The sequence below is a fragment of the Harpia harpyja genome, chromosome 3 (assembly GCF_026419915.1).
Source record: "Harpia harpyja isolate bHarHar1 chromosome 3, bHarHar1 primary haplotype, whole genome shotgun sequence".
Classification (NCBI taxonomy): domain Eukaryota; kingdom Metazoa; phylum Chordata; class Aves; order Accipitriformes; family Accipitridae; genus Harpia; species Harpia harpyja.
Genome location: NC_068942.1, coordinates 43,416,860 through 43,435,216, shown reverse-complemented (window position 1 = coordinate 43,435,216; position 18,357 = coordinate 43,416,860). Strand labels below are relative to the sequence as shown.

The 18,357-nt window shown below is 38.8% G+C and overlaps 1 protein-coding gene across 6 annotated transcripts in view; it reads left to right on the top strand.

The window, feature by feature from the left end:
* The window catches only part of SIPA1L1 (signal induced proliferation associated 1 like 1), a 230,561-nt gene that overhangs the window by 61,794 nt on the left and 150,410 nt on the right, over positions 1 to 18,357 (top strand). For 3 of the 6 annotated variants that reach the window (XM_052782302.1, XM_052782301.1, XM_052782297.1), the window contains one exon: positions 13,652 to 13,746. The exons of the other annotated variants lie outside the window; for them this stretch is intronic. The gene's annotated coding sequence lies outside the window, so the exon portion shown is untranslated. The remainder of the gene's footprint in view (positions 1 to 13,651; positions 13,747 to 18,357) is intronic. 6 annotated transcript variants of the gene reach the window in all.

The window sequence follows — 18,357 nt, the reverse complement described above, 5'->3', positions numbered from 1 at the left end:
CCACGACGGGAGGAACGCTTGAAGACTCCAGTAAGGAAGTTATACGTAGGATATGGATTAGTCCTGGCCTGTAACCCATGCAAATCCAATATGCTAGTATAGCTTCTGTTTTTCTGTGGTTAGTGTGGTAAAGTTTATGCTGTGACCTGGTTAATAAGTTTACCAAAATTTCACTTTGTCTTCAAAAGAAAAAGGATGTTTAATCAAAATTGCAAAATGAAAACAACCAGAAATTCATAAGTGCTTCATTCTCAAACCCCTAAGTCATTGGGGACTGTTTACTCCATGAATGTTGTCGAGACTTTCTCTGAATTAAAGTAATGCTTAAATATGGCAGAGGTTGAGTGAAGACTGTATTTTGGGTATTTAGACCCACATAGGTGTAAGAAGGCAGCTTTGCAGGTGTGAGTTCAGGATCAGTATTTTCCAAGTATTTTTTTAATAGAATTATTTGAATGTATTACACGTTTGGTACTTTGATTGCTAAAAGGCATTGTCAAATGTTTTTATTAAGGCACCAGCCTCTTTAACCCATGAAAGCTGGTTGATAAACATCCTCTATTACTATAAACATTGTTTTGACCATCTGCCAACTAAGGCCTGAAAGGAAGGAGGAGGAAGGTGGAATGTTTTACTTGAGAGCTTGTTTTAAGGCAGATATCCCATTATGTATGTATTTTACTGAGAAACAGATGGTTTGTGAAATGAACCTAACAAAAATATAGCAGCAAAAAAAAAAAAAATCCCTTTGTGAGTCCTGCAGTGTGGTATTTGTGCTGTGAATATAAGCATGATTAGGACAATATTAACAACTGTAGTTAAAGGTAAATTGTTTGAAAGCCTTAGGTTGTATTCCTCAAATATAAGGACATATTTATAAGCTTTTTGAAGTCCACAAAAATTTCTGAAAAAAGAAAGTAGGCTTTAGCCAGTAATTTCTTTAAGTAAAGGGTTTGGCATCTTGCTGTTCTCCCATTTCTTCCTCTTTTCTTCCAGATCTAGGCACAATTGTTGGCAAATTAGTGAACGTGAATCAGAATTTGCATTGGTGGAAAAGTGTAAACAGAGCACACATATGCTGGTAGCCAATTTCTAAGAGGAGAGTTCCTATAATATTTTCTCAATAGCTAGATTTATTTTGTGTTCGTTACCATACAGCCAAATTAGTCTTCCATTACACTAAGCATGTTTTTTCTTGGTGTGAACTGGCTTGAAATAGAGTTTTTCTTGGTTTTGCTTAGAGGGTGAGGTCACCCCAGGGCCTCACAGGTGTCTCTGGTGCTTTGTCTCCCTGCCCGCTGCAGGGAGGAAGGGTTTCAGGACTTGGGTTGAGTGGTGACATCACTCACCTGAAGGGTTTTTTGTTGTTAAGTTACCTTTATTTTGAAGGGGTATTTTGTTTTAGTTACATTCATGTTCTTTATTTACCTCTGTTGTTAGTAATTACAGCTATTTCTTTTTCCTGAAATGGTCCTTTCATGTAGGCTCTAATAGTTTTTCTCCAATTACCATGCACAGTTAGTTAAGATTTGATTTGCAACATATTAAGATTTACTTTCTGTAACTTCTATAGCACAAGACTAAGTGACATGCTTGAGTGAGAAGAGCAGCAAAGCACTGAATCTATGAGCACGTGCTATTCTGGCAGCATGGTTTGGTGAAGGTAGTTTTCTTTTGGAGCCTTGTGCAGGGTTGATATTCCTGTCCTCTCCTCAGCAAAACCATGTTTGCAGCCTGCTGCCTGGTGCAGGGATCACAAGGAGCATTCTTTTGGGTAAAAGCAAACACTTCTCTCTGGAGAAGTGCACTCAAGTAACAGGTGGGTTTTCAGGTGAGTTTGGTGACATGAGTGTTTTTCATGTGTTGAGTCTAGATAGGAGGAAAGGAACCCTTACTTGTGCTTCACTGATACCAAAATATTTCAGAAAGCCAGGGAGGTGTGAGGAATACTTATGATCAAGGTATTTTTGTGTTTGAAAGCAACCCGAGACTGTAAATCGAGACCCTATTGCATTGTAAGGGAAGAACTGAGTGAACAGTGTAACAGGAGTCTCTTCTCCTCTGGAGTAAACTTTGTGTTATTATTGACAGCTTTTCTAGGGTATCTTACCAGCTATTGGGTATGCAGTGTGCAACCAATCTATCTGGAGATAATGTTTGTAAAATTCTTAGAAATGTGTTAAAGACCTGTGCGTCTTAGAGTGCTGTATAAACATGGTGATTGCAATCCTGTGCTGAGTATGGGTTTGCTGTGTGGTGTGTTCCCTGTGCAGCAGAGTGCTGTTTTCTTAACACTGCAGCTTTATATGGCTGTGGTGGTTGAGACCCTGGTGATGGAGAAGTCCTTTTAGGTCATTATCTTACAAAGTATGTGGTACTCTCTGAAATAGCATAAAAATGTCTTTAGATTTGGAAACATTCCCTTGTCAAGAAAAGACCTTTCTGTTTACCAAATCAAAACTACAACTGATAATTATTCTGTACCCAAACACTGAAGTGATATGTGGGATGGTGGATCTCTTTATCCTGGATTTCAAACACCTTTTGGTATAGCATGCCAATAATGCTGTGTTCTCCAAGTATTTGAAACTGGGCAGCAAATTGTTCATGTATGTAATTGCTAGATAACCATTTGTGACCTTTCTTAAAAACTAGTTCAGCAGAGCAGTTTTACATATGAATTATGAGATTGCTTGCTACAGGTCAGGAGGAGATCCATTAACAGAGTGCACTAGTCTAGGCTTATTTGATTTGTCTCCCATCTACGGGACATCAGGACTGTGGAATCTCATCTTCAATTCCCCTTACATCAGTCATGCTAAAAAAGGAAACTGTGCCATGTGGGGTAAGTAGATCTGCTGTGTTTTTTTCAAATGCTTCTGCTGAATCTCTTGGAGTAAGAGTCAAACTACATCTGAACCTAATTTTGGAGTCTATTGACAGATTTTTAAGCTTGCTTGTACCTGATAAAATTAGTATTTTAGCTAAAGTTCAGGTGTGTTTTTTCTCAAAGCAATGAATAATTGCCTGGGGAACTAGTAAAGCCAATGGGATGAGATTTTTTTCATTTGGGTGTCTCAGAGCTCAGCCCTCTCTTGGCAATTGCTGTTGTAGCAGTATTGGACAGGATCTGCATTTTCCTAGCAAAATTGAGAATTTTTCTCTTTAGAAGCTCAGGGTGCGGAGATGTGGCCTCGCCAGCCTGGCACAAGCCCATGCAGCCCATGGATCTTGCTTTTGTCCTCCCCCTGCTCCAACTCGGCTGTTCCTTCCTACCTCTTCTGCTTACAGATGTGTGCAGCTGCAGGGTGGGCTGAAGCGAGAAATGAATCCTGCTGAAAGTCAACACTTCCAAAGAAAGGGGGTAAGAGAGCTCTTCCCCACCAGCAGCGCATACATGCTTTATAATGGGTTTGACTGGCCCTGTATGGCCTTAGTAGCATGTTTCTGAAATCAGCTGCTACTTACGGTATGTCTGGTTTTCTTATAAGCAGGATTTGTTAAAGTTGTGCTGGTGCCCCACGTTCCTGCCCTAGATTGTTTGAATTCCATGTGATGCATTACTGACGTTTTCTTTCCCATGCTTTTCCTAATCCCATCAGAAGCTAACCATCACACATTTGTAGTAATGACACTGTCATATTATTAGGATTGGATAAAAATAATTTAAGACCTGCCTTAGGCTCTTTGTAGACGCTGTCAGAGGCATCATATAATAATGCTATAGATTTTCAAAATGGGTCTCCAAATGTATGGGGGGAAAAAAATCTGCTGTTAGGTAATTCCAATGGCCACAATACAGCTGAGACAGTCTTTTCTGTGAAATATTCTCCTATTTGGGAAACAATTTGAAGCTTTGTCCCTGTGTTCTCAAGACAGTGCTTTCTAAAGCTAATCTTGAAACAGAAAAATTTTAAAAAAAGCTTGCTGGGTTTCACTGCAGGCATGCAAGCAAGCTTTTTTAGATAGAAATAATGTGGACAGTCTCTCAGAATGATTACTTGTCACCGCGTTTGTTTGCTCTTATTTAATGTAAGAATAACTTTGTTGTTGTTGTTAAAGACATGTTCCTATATCTATGTATTCAAAGGAATGACGTGTCATGTGGAGTCCCTAGCTTCTACTTAATGGTGCTGATTTCTAGCTCTTCTGTTAGTATAGGTCACTGAGCTGTGCAACATTTCGGTTGTCTGATACGAATGGACAAATATTTTTATGAAAAACTAAAGAACAAGGTGTTAATTTTTTCCCTCAAGATTTATAGTTACTTTTTATTTTTACAGTCAACGAGTGGAATGTAAACCTTTGCTGGCATGTTTATTTGAATGAATCAGTGGAACAGGCTTTTTTCAAGGCTTTTATTTAGAAGAGTAGTCATGTTCTGCCCTAAAGATATAGGGAAGCAGGTGAATTGATTTGTTCCTGTGTATTCTTGACTGTGACGGACAATGACTCCAATGGACTAGAGCAGAAGATGCTATTTGGATTGTGAAAGTGCTTAAAAAGAAATGTTCATTTGCAATGTGTATGGGTTTTGTGCTTCTGTTACTAATTCTCCTTTTACATTTGAACTTTTTAGCCTGGCGTAACATTAGAGATTTTTTCCTCTTTAATGGAAATCTCTGGCATACAGAGTGTATTTGATTAAGAAACAGATGTGGATAGTGGGTGCTTCTGGGTGGTGGGCGAGTCAGGTGCTTCCGCTGTGACTATGGCTGAGCTGAGCTGCCGAAAACACTGTGGCTGCCTTCTGGGGGAGTGCTGCTGCTGGCGGAGCTGTGGTGCCTCCTCCACCGTGGTTCTGTGGCTTGGGGGAAAAAAAACCCAACATTATTTACTGGCCTCTCTAATTGCCAATGTTATGCCCCTCCTCCCTTTTTAGTTTTATGTTCTTTAACATCTGTAGCTTCTGCAACCTCTGTAACTGCTGTTCGATTACGTTGGCCTGGTGCTGCAGGTTTGCAGTTACTAACATTTGTGAACTTTTCCTTAAAGAGTATCTTTCTGTAAAGTGAAAGTAAACTCAGTTTTCTGCATCTAAACAAACAAAAAACCCCCAACAAAAGCTATGTTATCACCTTTTATGCTATGGCATTATATTAAGTTACTTTTTTCTGCTCTTGTACTTCTAGGTTGTGTTGTCTTCCCCAGCACTAATGAATACATACTGAAGTGCAGAATCTCAATTTGTGGCAATGTGGAAATGTTTCATGTACTTCATTAAGAATGGATAACCTTGCTGTTTTGTTTCTTCATAATCTAATTTCCCGTATTAACAATTTTCTTATTTTACTTTCTTTCCCAGAATTGCAGTTTCTTTAGGAACAAGGGTGTCTAGTTTTTTGGTATTCCTATTAAAATCATGAGTTGTTCAAAAGTGTGTTTTTCTCTGTATCCAAGGGTGTTAGTTACAAAGTATTTTAACTGCAGCATATGTAGATAAACAAATATGCTATTTTAGCCCCTTCCCACTGCCAAAAATAATAGCAAAAAACGTCCCTGACTTCCTTATAGCTCCATCTCCTAATTTGGGTTCAATATTATATCTTGTAATTACTCATTTACCTTCAGACCATGGTACTTTTAAAGGTGATATATCTAGTGTCAGAGTCTGTGTCAGCATGGTATGTATTGTACAATACGACGTCCCTCAATGCTTTGACAAAGACCATTTTTCTTAAGACTCTTTACTCTCTATCAAACATACTCCAGAAATAAATTCAAAATACCCAAAGTAATCTACCTGAAGTAGCCTAATTTCTCAGTGTTTCTTGTACTAAAAAAAGCAGGATAAGTATGTATTTGTGAATTCATACTTCTGTATATTTACTGATAAATAAGAGAATCCTATGTTGAGAGCCAGACATTCAAAATCACTTCATTTTTAACAAAAGAAGAAAAGGTGTGGACCAGATTCTCAGCTATACCTGGTCAGCCTGGGTGCAAATGGTTCTGTAATAGTGAGACCACCTTAAAAATAGTGTTTGAATAATTATGTAGCACACTGGGGTGGACTGAGTAACTTTTCTGGCCTTGAGTTGAACAGTTGAAGCTGGGAATAGATTTTCATGAATCCTTAATAGTTAGCTATATTAATAGTCTCTCGATTCATGAGGTACTTTCTTACATTTCTCTTTTGGTTTGGGTTTATTAAAACTAATATGTTCAGAGTGTTCTGCAACTCTCTTCCCTTTCTTCCGACGGATAAATGAGCACCGGGTTCTCAAAATGTTACGTCTCATTTTATTAGTGAAACTGCAGCAACTTTGGAATGGACAAGAATCAAGGCAGATTCCAAAACTTGTCTGTTCAGATAAAAATCTGGTGTTGAAGACTGCTGCTGTGCATGGCTGGGCATGTAGTTTGAGAGAAATTATATTAGCATTGAATTTTCTTTATTGTGTGTAATTTTGCTAGTATTCTTAGAAACGCAAAAGTAGCGGGTTCTGCTGCAACTCAAATACTTTCTCATTTGAAAATGAATATAAAATCTAATTTGTTTTTCGTTCACCCTCTCTCCTCAGAGATCTATCAAATTACCCTCTGTTTTAGATTCAAGTTCTTCATGGAAATTAATCGTTCTGACCCCTATGAAGTAAATATTACTTTCATTAATGGGAACATTGCAGAACAGACAAGTAAAATTGCTTGCTTGAATTATGCAGAGCTCTTAGACATGTGGTCAAATTGCTAGACTGTGCCTGTTTTCAATAAATTCTTTACAAAACTTTTTTAGTGTAAGCTGTAGTAATATTGATGCCATCTAAGCAGACAGAAAAATGCTTTTCTTGTTTCCTGAAGAGTTCTGTGACCAAAAGGATAACTGTGAAATAACTGCTTATAGAACAGTATATCTTGAAATGTGGATAAACGAGCTATCTACTGAGAAGAGGACAAAATAGTTTGTAATTTTCCTAGGGAAACAGGCAAAGAACCCTTTTAAATTTTATCTTAACCTGGCAAAGAGCATGAAGGTCCTTGAATGGGCAGAGAAACCCCCACTCTAATGGAAATTACCAGGTCTGCCAAAGGAGTCAAATGGGGATGGAGATGGAAGGTGCTTGTGTTTTATGGAATAACATATTATTGGTTCCCATGAAATGCAAGTGTCAAAGAGGCTTCTCCACTGAAAGTGGATACCTTGGGTGCGGCAGGAGAGAATATCTTGAATTACTTTGTCTCTTTCAGTAGGGTAGAATTAATGAGTTCTGCTTTATCTCAAAGGCAGTGTAGATGAATGTTTTCTTTTCCTTGAAGAAAGGCTTGTAACATAGGAAAGCAGAAGTTTGATTACATATGCAGTAAACTTTCTAGCTAAAGAATTGTCTTTTTATTATAGTTGAATTTTGAATTAGGGATAGAAGAAGATACGATTTATGAAGTGTCAAACTTGTTAGAGATTACTAAGATTTTCAGTTTGACACAGTTTCAAAGCTTTCGAAGACTGAATTCTGCTCAACAGAGTGCAATTTTTTATATTCTGTTGGATATTTTGAAACTATAGTGATGAAGTTAATGCCTCTCAATGAATTTTATGGGCAGAAGACATCTCTACAACTTTTATTGTGAAGCTTCCTTCTGTAGCAGATGTATGGTGTATGTTTCTGGTGTGCTGTGAAGGGGACTGGAGGCTTACAGAAGTGGTGCTCGCAGCACATATGCAGTTAACGGAAATCTACGTTTGGATATTCCTGGCTTCAACATTTTTTGAGGTAAAGGGTAAAGTAGTGGAGTTTCTGCAATATGCTGGTTTACTGTGAAAGATTGGGGAAATGTGATTTCATGTTTTGTTCGTTGACAGATGTTAGTACACGTCAATGGAAACCCACGGTGATTGGTGTGCAGGGATGCTGTTCAGTAACAGCGCTTCATGGCTTTTAGTTTGTTCACTATAAGGCAGTTCTCTGCCTTCTTGTTTTGGGTGTCTAATTTGTCTAGCTAATGTATTGTTGCTTACATTATGTGTATTATCAGTTCATCAAAGTGCTGATGAAAGCCTTCATATAAAGAGAAGTTGTTGTGGTCCTTCGCCATGGATGGTAGAAGTTGGAAGACTAATATTTCTGACTGCCACTTGGCTGCTGGATGACCTAGAGCAATACCTTTTCTTTCTCTTACCTTGATTTCCCTTTCTTTGTATTTGGTTTAATGATATGTATGTTATCTGCAAAGCACTTTGAACCCTTATCAGTGGAAAGCTTCCTAATGGTGGCAGATTCACTGCATCTTCCTCTGTTTTCACTGACAAACAGCTTTAAAATTCCAAATACAGAAGTCATTCGAGATGCCAGCTCAGTCTTTCATTTCTTTCAACAGCAGTCACATGGATTGAAAATATATGGCAGGCGGGGAATGGAAAAATAGTGAGCTTTCAAATTACGAATTTGCAAATTCTTTGCTGCATGTGCCCTTTATCCTTTCTCCCCCATTTTTTTCAGCCACAGACAGATTATTAGTTCTTTGATTGGCAGGATTAACTCCTCCTACAGTGGAAAACCCTGTCCTTCTCTTATAGCTTAGCTGTGACAGAAAGCTAGGCTGAAAAACAAGCAATAGGACAACTTTTCTGAAGAGAAAACTTAACTTTTGAAGAGGGAATATTGGACAGCAAAAAGGGTGGGTCACTACTTCATGTAAGGGGGGAGAAAAGTGGACTGTTTGCATTCGTTGTTGGTTTTCTGCATTTCAAACTTAAGTATTTGCATTCCTTACTTTAAAGTGCTTACTGTTGTCAGCAGTAACTCCAAAGTTCACATTTTCATGGTTGTGCTCTGTAAATGCCTTGATGTTTTACTTTGGTTAGTTCAGGACTGGACAAAAGCATTAATTCATAGATGAGAAGCTCTTTCAACTCAGCAGTATCTTCTTGGTATAGGTATTTTACTTGTAGGATGTGCAACTATATTAAAGGTAAACATAAAACTGTTTATATGCTATTACAGTCATACACTGTGTGGCTAGAAAAACTGCCTCAGTGTGAAAGTGTGTGAGCCATGGTGGTTGTGAGTAACCAGGAAAAGTTATGGCTTGCTGTACTAACATGATGTTGTGAACATCAGAAGAAGCCTTTTCAGGTTAAATGAATTTAAATGAAACTTTGTTCCATTACCCCTTTTGAGAAGAATGTGAAGAATTACAGCAATTGACTCCTGTTGACAGGGCAGCAAAGTAGTTAATGAATTAAATGCAATGTTTCTAATTTTGATTGATACTGTATAATTATGATGTCAAAGGTATTTGAATTTGTATCAGGCTGTAAACCTGCATCAGACTTCCAGTTTACCCTTGCTGAGAGGAAAAAACCAACACACAGAACGAGAAAACCTAGACAACCCCCCCCACCTGAGCCGAATCTCCCTTCACTCAAAAATTGAAATACAATTCAATTTCAAATCTCTTTTTCTATACTGCTATTTAGCAAAAAGGTATGAGAAGGTAAAAAGGTTTCACTAGTTCAGCTTTCTTCCTTGTTAGTAGCATATCTCTGAGAAATTCCTGAAGGTCTTCATTTCTGAAAAGCAAAAGATAAATACTTTCTCTGAATTTTGATGGCAGCAGCAGCAGAGAATCCCTTGACAGCCTTCCATGCTCTTCTAGGGTTTTTTCTTTCCTAATAGCCTTAGTCTGACTGGAGATCTTAGAGCCTGAAGGTAAAAGGCAGCCTTCCAAACTACTTGAGCTGTTCTGTTCTCACTAAGAAGAAATAAAACTTCATTTTACCTAAAAGTGAAATTTATGGAAGAATACAAGAGATCAGATCATTCTGGCAGTGACTCGTGAAGCAAATGTTCTTTAGCTTGACAAGCTAAGCATGAAAGGATACACTTTATTAGGATGCAAATTCTATGTATGTGATTCATTTGTTGTGTAATATTTTCCTGCACTTTTTGATTATTAGAATTATATGTGTATTACTATGTAGAGAGGCTTTATAAATGTGTCAGAAATAGTATTTCACTGTTTACCAGAGTGAAAGTCAAGATGGCTATAATTTCAAAGTTTAGTAGTTTATGTACCTTCTTTTATAATAAACAACTCCAATTTTCCTAGAATAAGGGACTTCATTTCTTACTTTTTATACAGCTTTTTTTTTGTACTTATTTCTACATCACCTTCTTTTCTTTTTGCTGTGTTTTTCAACATTTCGCATTTATTGTTTCAGATCCTCCTTTTTTCTGGAGGTTCTACTGCTGATGAGTTTTATACCTCTGTTTGATACTTCATCCCTACCTGCCTTTCTGACCCAAAAGAATTTGTGCCTCAGTAAGTGTCAGGAGCAGCTGTCTGTTTGATACTTCATCCCTACCTGCCTTTCTGACCCAAAAGAATTTGTGCCTCAGTAAGCGTCAGGAGCATCTGTCTTGTGTTTTAAGAGTAATTTTTAGAGCTTAGCTGTGACTCTGAGTGTGCTGCTTTTGCTTGCCATATAGGTTTGTGCAAGTCAGCTGGCTTGGTGCTTTTCAAAATCCTGTCTTACCTGTGTTTCTGATGTGTATGAGTAATAGCCATTAGTGCGTAACAATCATATAGTTGAAAAGATGTATAAAAATGGAGTTTACTTTGTAGTAATGTTATTTATCAGTTTCTAGCATTCAGCATCTTCAGTGACAGCATACGTTTGGCTGGTGATGAAACTTAGAGCCCTGCGAAAGCTTTGTTTGGAGGTGGCCTTTCCAGACTACTGCTCTAGGCTGTTCTCTGTTGTGGCAGTGTACTGTGGGTGCAGGAATTGCGTCATCTGCTAGGAACAGCGCTTTGAAAATACCAGCCCAAACACTGGAGGGAATTGGGTGCTGAAATCCTATCTTCTTGTGACTGGGGTTTGCAAAATAACTTGCAGGCTGGTGTCCAAAGCCATGGGAGCAGCAGCATCTTGTTTTCCATGCAATGCATCATCTCATGTTTGTTGAAGTTCATTGGTGAAGCTTGTCCTGGCTGTCTTCATTCCTCCGGTAGTAATTACAGTAACAATCAGCTAACGCATGTACGTCAAAAGCCTTTTGTTTTTATTATGAAGGGAAAGACAGACCTATTAAAAATATTTTCATTGGTTTATGATGGCACAAGAACACTTTATGTAGACTATTTAGAAATTACAATGGGTATAGGTGGTGCCTTCCTAAAGAAAACAGGATATTTCCAATGATGCGTGTTCCTTCTTTCTTTTGAAAATCTGGATTAGTTAATAATCCTGAAAGGCCTGCTCACTTTCCTTGGGGGATGAATGGACTGAAGGCTGTGTGGGCTAGGGAGGAAAATGGGTTTTTTAAGTGTCTATGAGAGAGAAACATCTGAACTTCTTGTAGCTATTTTTACAGCAGTTTCAAATACTGTTAGATTCTGCTGAGAATAAATGCTAGTTATTCTTAGTGTTGCTGAAGAGCATTCTCTTTCCCTTTCTTTTTTTGAAAAGGCTTTGGCTACAATTTCAATACTTCCTAATGCTATTAATTATATAAGGCTTCTGAAGCTTTGGACTGCTGTTCTGCAGGTGACTTGCTGCTCCATGAGAACAGCTTTTGCAGGATGCGGCAGAGATGTGGGGGAGGTGAAGCATTCCTTGGGTAGGTGGTGGATTCTGAAATCAGGGGGACGAATCTGCAAGGACTCCTAATCTTGCTTGTAGTACTGCATATTGACATCTGGAATGTAGCAAACAATCCTTTGAATTCTCTTTAAGTAACACATTTTAGTTCTTTCAAGGGTGATGTAAGAAAATAGCCTTTTTTCAGTAAAACCAAGTTCTTTCTTCCCTCCCTCCTTATGTACGCCTACACCAATGTTTTTTCAGCTCTGCAAGTGTGTTTTTTCTCACTCTCTCTGCTGTGTAGGCGGCCTTCCCAATCACAATTGAGCTTCGCAGGCAATCTTTAAAAAAAAAAAAAAAAAAAAAAGAAGAAAAAGTTGTCTTTACACAGCAGGTGTATAATTTCAGACCAAAGAAAATGGAGAGTTCTGGGTTAGAATTATGATGCATCTTAGTAATGCTTGAATAGGTGAAGAACTTCACCCTAAAGAAAACAAGGAAAATTTTTCTTGATGAGAAGGCCACCACCTGCAGAAATTATTTATTTACCTTCTGTGCAAATGACTTGCCAAAATGTCAGTAGCAATCACAAGCAGATAGATTTTAAACCTTTTACTTGCTTCATTAGACTGAGTTATAATTGAACTTTTCTACCCCAAAATTACAATGTGACTACTTGACAGAGACAGGTTCAGTTGGTTAGTAATATGAAAGTTAAAATGCAGTTCTTCCTGGAATGTTACCATATTTTATACATGAGTTCAGTTCTCTACCTTTTGGAAACTGCTTTTGCTGCACTTGATGACCATTTTTTTGTGTACTGCAGCTCTTTTGATAATGCTGCTCATTTTTCCAAGCTCTTAATTTCACACAATATTTTGTAAATAAGCCTAAACTTCACTTGCAGTAAAAAACCCAACTCTGAAAGCTATATTTTTAATTGCTTAAAGGAAGATAGCGGTATTTACTTTCTTGAGCTCAGTTGATAATGCTATTTGGCACTTAAAGAATTTTGGTTGATGCTAATGTTCTTGCCAACAGGTATTCAAGCTTAACTCTGTCTAGAAGTACTGTTGAGAGAGTAGCAAGGGGTGACTTGAAATTATTTGCTTATCAACTTATCAAATTTCAGAGATCATTTTAATAAAATAAATAGCAATTGTACCATGATTTTATGTGCAGCTTATGCTGGCATTGCAGCTGAAAGCAGCTGTCCTTGTCTGGTTATCCTGTCCCATACCTTTTCTGCCTCATGTCAGGACAAGTTCTTATGAAGCCATGCAGTGAACTGGATTGGGGAAAACCAGGTTGGAGAAATGATCTAGGTCTTTTCCTCCAGTCTCTTTATTTGGAATCGGATTTTAACCCGTCTCTTTGATATGATTCACCACGCGTCTCCTCTAACGTGTGAGCTTGGTGGGAGTAGAGGAGGACAAAAATTCATTGGTGGTATGTGCTCTACCTCCAGCTTGTGCCTCTGCGGAGTTCTCGGGACTGCAGCATAAATCTCCATGGTTACATCTGCTTGCCCAGTCTAATTTTAGAGGGCTCCTAACATCTACAGTTGCAAGCGTTTTGTAGCAACAGACAGAGGTCAGATGTTAAGGCTAATGCTGAAACAATACAGATTTTATTACAGGACCTGGTAAACAGGAAGGACCAGTTTCGAGACTTTTTTCCTCGCTACTCTTGGAGACTTAGAGGACTGCAGTTGGTGACTTAGGTAAACTCATTCCTGCTCTTGTGTTTGACAGGCTCTATGTTGAGTAGTGAGGAGAAAATTGGGCCACAGCACTGCTAGATGTCCCCCTTCTTTCAGGTGCAACCAAATGTTTGGTTAATCGCCAAATGCCTGGCAGAATGTGTTCTGGAAGAAAATAACTTGGTTCAGAGAAAGGTTGATAAAAGAAAGGTTGGGATTGTTTTAGTGAGAAACTTCTTATGCAGGCTTTCTCAGATGAGTAAGTTTGCTGCAAAAACTTAATAGGTTCACGGTTTTATAAGTCTTCATGGTTGCTTCTGGCTTCTTACAAGCACAATTTCCACAATACCCTTTACCTTTTGAAAAAGATTTCACTTGTTTGTTTCCCATTCAAATTTTGTTCATACCCATGGTCTTTCTAGGTTTCACTGTGGTGTTTCATCTGAAGCTGGTCATGACAGCCACCAGGAGTTTTTGCTAAAGCTGCATGTGCCTACCTTCGCAGGAGTTTGGATAGGTAAGAGTGCGTGCTCCGCTTCCTGTACCACCCGACAGACAGTTCCCCTTTGGAGTAGCACTAGTTGCCACAAAAATCAGCGTTGGCTTTGTGACTGCGGATAGCACGTAGTGTTTCACACAATATAAAAGGGGTGGTCTCCAGTAGGTTGGTTTACCCGGGTAGGCTGGCTGCTGCCGAGTGCCAGACTGTATCCCAGTCTGTCGCTGAACGCATCTTCTATATGCGAGAGCTTTTTTCAGGAAGGAGATGCAAGGGGACTAGATGGCTACTCCCTCCCCCCTTTCTACTAGGTATTTGTAGAAGTGTTCGTAAAAGCGGGTTGGACTCTGTTCAGACTGTGACAGAATGCCTGGTTTTGTCACATTTTCTAAAACACAGTAGTTCTTGTAGGTGGCTTCTTTTAATCTACTTGTGAAACTAAACTTGTGTTGTAAGGAAGAAACGGATGATTATTCTGAATGTGCCTCATTCTTGAAAAGGACTGGCTTTTAGTACATGATCTATCCTTTCACAGAGAAATATAATATGCTTTTAGGGAGGTTGTGTAAAGATAAAAAGGATGCTGCAAGCGTGAGATGCTGCCATTCTGCCCATGCAGCCTTGCCCTCTGTCTTCTATCAAATGCAAGCCCTTTGCAGGTGTGTAATGACCTGGTTCAAGAAGGCATATCAAGAAGGTTGGAAAACTGTAGCGTGTGGTTTTGGGGGGTGGGGCGAGGAGGGATAGGGAGCAGTGGTGTTGGTTTTGCAAAGATGGTCAGGGGTGGATTTATTTTCAGGTGGATCGGCTTCCTGAATTAACATGTTGCACAAGCTATAGTGCTGCCTGAAGGGAGGTGACCAGAGTACTTGCTAGGGACCGGACCACAGGGAGAACAGCATTAAGATCTGAACTTAGATGAGTTTAAACTGATTTGCAGCCAGGCAGTAAAAACACAGCCCCCTCCACTGAACAGATTTTAATGATCTGTTTATTAACAAATGTTGAAAGCTATAGGTGTAGGATATGCAAAGGAAGTCCAGTCTGGAAGTGACAAGCAGTGTAATAAACATTGCTACTAAAGAAAAATACCTCCCTTGTAACATCAGTTCATCAGTCTGTGGGATGTCTACAGGAACAAATATGTTTCTTATTTGAGAGAATCTGCCCTGTAGTTGTTGCAGTTGTTTTGGACAATGTTGTTGTATTGAAAGTGTCAATTTAAATCTGTTCTTCTGAAATACTGTCAGCAAAGCTGCATTGTGTTGGCAGAGGGCTGCTTAGCCTCTGAGGTTTGATTTATTGTAGCAGCAAAACCTTTTCTTCAGAGGACATATATATTGGAAACAAACATGTTTGTTTGCCGATCTAGAGAAGCCCTTGGAAAAGACTGTTTTAATTATTTTATCTTTCCCCTTGAGTCATCTTACCTTTTCACTTGGCACCATCTTTAGTGTTGATTTTTACATGCAATCGTTATTGTGGTTTTCTTTGATATGTAGCTCTCAAAGTTCCAGACAGAGGAAAAAAATGTTGTGTCCGTCTCTTTCCCACCACACCATGCGAAAGTTTGTTTTGTTTCGGTTTTGCAGTTTGTGGTCCCAAGAGACACTTTTTGATCTTAAACACTGTGTAGTGGGGCATGGACAGTGAAGAAGGGCTGTCTTGAGTGATGAAGTAAAAGCAATCTCTTAGCTATTCATTTAACTTACTAGTAGAAAGTAAGTGAACCAATTTTCCCCTTGCTATGTTTGGATTCCACAGTTTGGTTTTTTTGTCATATGCTTTCCATAAAGAATGTCCACGTAATTAAAACTAATTTTGGCAGTGATGGTGTCACCATGTTATACAACTGAAATACTTAACAAAGGTGGTAAGTTCCTTTTTATTATAATCATGCAATTTTTGTTCACTAATGGAAATTGTTTTGCAGTGGAATTTTTTAAATTGTTAAATTCCAGCTCGTAACAAATCTTTTTATACAAACTTATATTTAAAACTTAATTTGTTTCCCTAGTAACATTTCTAATTGTTTATGAACTCATAAGCTCATGGTCCTATAGACCCTGTCTTGTTTACTGAAATTCATGAACAGATTTTACAGTTGGGAGTTAAACGTTTTAGTAAAGCATATCCCTGTTAACAGGTAGTTTTTTTTAGAAATAGTAACGTGCTCCAATAAAGCTGATTTTTGCTTATGTTTCAAATATGGAATCTAATTGAATTTGTAAAGATATTTAGGCACAAGACAGCAGCATGAACTTAGTTTTGTTAGATTCCCCAGATTCTTCTGTTAATATTGACAGAATAAAACTTGTAAAATTCTGCATATAACTTAACCTGAGACTGCTTATTTCTCCTTGACCTGCACTTAAGATAAAGTGGAGGACTGGGGGAAGGGAAGAGGAAGGGATGGTCACTGTGCCTAAGTGGCTGATGTTGACCTTAAGTTATGTTTTGTAAGATAGCGTTTAAAACTGCTGGTTTTATCTGTACTATTGTTTGCCTTTTGACAGGTTGAAGCCCCGTGGCTTTGTTTATCACTGGTAATAAGGCCTGGTTGCCTGAGGTGGAGTTGCGGTGGGAAAGGTTTTGCCTCGGTGATCCTTGCTCTTTCACAGGGACATGTTTAAGAGTATATACATAGTGCCGTGCTCCCTGTAATGGGAGATGGCAGCTGTATGGGTACCCTTTCTCTGAATGGCCAGGAGGAGGTGTACAGAGTTGTGTTCCCTTCTTGCATTTTGCAGGTTTTCATCTTTTTGCAGAAATTTCCCAAAGGTTTAGTTGGTGATTTGTACAAAGGGTTTCTTTTATTAGGGTTGTGTAGGTCTGTACAGCTGTTTCCCTGAGGAGTGTGAAGAAAGTTAGGAACCCCCCCTGCAAGTAGTGCTTATAGTCTTGGCCTCATTATAAAAACAGGGTGTTGCTTGAGGAGTGCATGTATGTATTTTGTATGCATGCATGTTCCTGTGCATGCATGCACATGCCTGAGAGACAAAGGGAATAGGAGTATTAGATGCTGTTGTTGCCAGCCAGCGATTAAGCACCATGCAGCCACTCGCTCCCCCCTACAGTGGGATGAGGGAGAGAATTGGGGGAAAAAAAGGTAAAACTCGTGGGTTGAGATAATGACAGTTTAATAGGACAGAAAAGGAGGGGAAAATAATGATAATAGAATATACAAAATAAGCGATGCACAACACAGTTGCTCACCACCCGCTGACAGATGCCCAGCCAACGCCCGAGCCACAGTGCTCCCCAGCCAACTGCCCCTGGCTTATATACTGGGCATGGTGTCATATGGTATAGAATACCCATTTGGCTCCTTTGGGTCAGCTGTCCTGGCTGTGTCCCTTCCCGGTTTCTTGTGCACTCCCAGCCTCCGCTGGCAGGGCAGTATGAAAAGCTGAAAAGTCCTTGACTTAGTTGTTGCTACGCAATGTTTATACTAAAACATCAGTGTGTTATCAACATTGTTCTCATACTAAATTCAAAACACAGCACTATACCAGCTACTAAGAAGAAAATTAACTTTTTTTCCAGCTGTAACCAGGACAGAGGATAACTACATTTGTTATCTTTAAATGGAAAAGAAATAGAAAGAGCTTAGTGGTATATTTTTACCTCCTTCTGTGTTTAAAAAACAGTGCGGTGAATTACCAGAAGTTGGCACGTGATAGTTGGGAGATTATTTAATGTACTCTAGAACTGGAGAATTGCAGTTGGACCATTCAGCAAAACTGGATAATGTTCTTAATAGCTGAATATGTCCATTATAATATGAAATCGGTGTTCGTGAGAAAAGTCTCACCTTCATCTCATTGTTTATGAGGCTGAAAGAATTGCATACTCAGAAACTAAGTGTATATGAGTGAATGAAAAGAGAAAAGCCTGGATCCCATTAATTTTTGGCTACCTGTAAGCTGGTGAGGGTTTTAGGCTTTGGCTTTGATCACGGTTTTCTTGGTCCAGAATGACTGAAGACTCAGTGGTATGGATTTTAATGATCCATGTTCTTTTCTGTTATGGGCACGTGTTGACTAGGCAGGCCAAGAATGAGGGCACATACGCTATGTCTGCAGACTTCCCAATTTCAAAATGGTTAGGCACACCCAAGTTAGCTTTAATCTAGCTAGCCTGGATTAAAAAAGATTGCAAGGATTTAACAGCATGGATTTTAGCATAGCTTCTTTGAGACTGTCGGGGAGTTTGGCTGCTTAATCATGGCAATCCTATGCCCTGAAAATTGAGTGGGTTTTGTAAAACTCATACTGTTGAGTTCCGTAGCTTGCATAAATGTGGAGAGCTGTTGGTAGATTAAACACATATATTATTCTGTGTATGAATTTTTCCTAGTTTTACCTTTAAAATGTGGGATGTAGTATAACTTAGAACTAGTTAACTATGTACTTAGTACTACATATGATTAGAAATGTACACTGATTAACAAATAAGATGTTTTCTGTAGTTGATCCTGCTATATTAACATTTTGTGGGACTGGCTGGTGAAGAATGAGCAACCCTAGTATTTTGATTTTCTGCATGGCTCAGGTTGCATATTGCTAAAGTACAATGTGCTGTGCTTAAACTTCAATAGCAACAGACTTCCGCACTTAAAATATTTTT